This window comes from Tupaia chinensis, unplaced genomic scaffold, assembly GCF_000334495.1.
Source record: "Tupaia chinensis unplaced genomic scaffold, TupChi_1.0 Scaffold000098_3, whole genome shotgun sequence".
Lineage (NCBI taxonomy): Eukaryota > Metazoa > Chordata > Mammalia > Scandentia > Tupaiidae > Tupaia > Tupaia belangeri.
In genome coordinates this window covers 2,506,222-2,506,478 of record NW_006159562.1, presented here as the reverse complement: position 1 = coordinate 2,506,478, position 257 = coordinate 2,506,222, and positions in this window count along the sequence as shown.

Here is a 257-nt window from a genome sequence, read left to right as displayed (position 1 = left end):
CTAGGTTTGGAAAGTTTTCTTGCAGGATTTCGTGGAATAGATTATCAATGCCCTTATGGGTCTCTTCACCTTCTGGAATGCCAATTATCCAGATATTTGGACGTTTGATGGTATCCAGTACTTCTCGCATATTATTCTCAATTTTGGGGGGCCATTTTCTCAGTCTTCATGGTGGATTTTTCTAGGCCAGCCATTTTCTCTTCTACATCTGAGATTCTATTTTCTGAATGCTCTAGTCTGCTTTTAATAATTTCCAG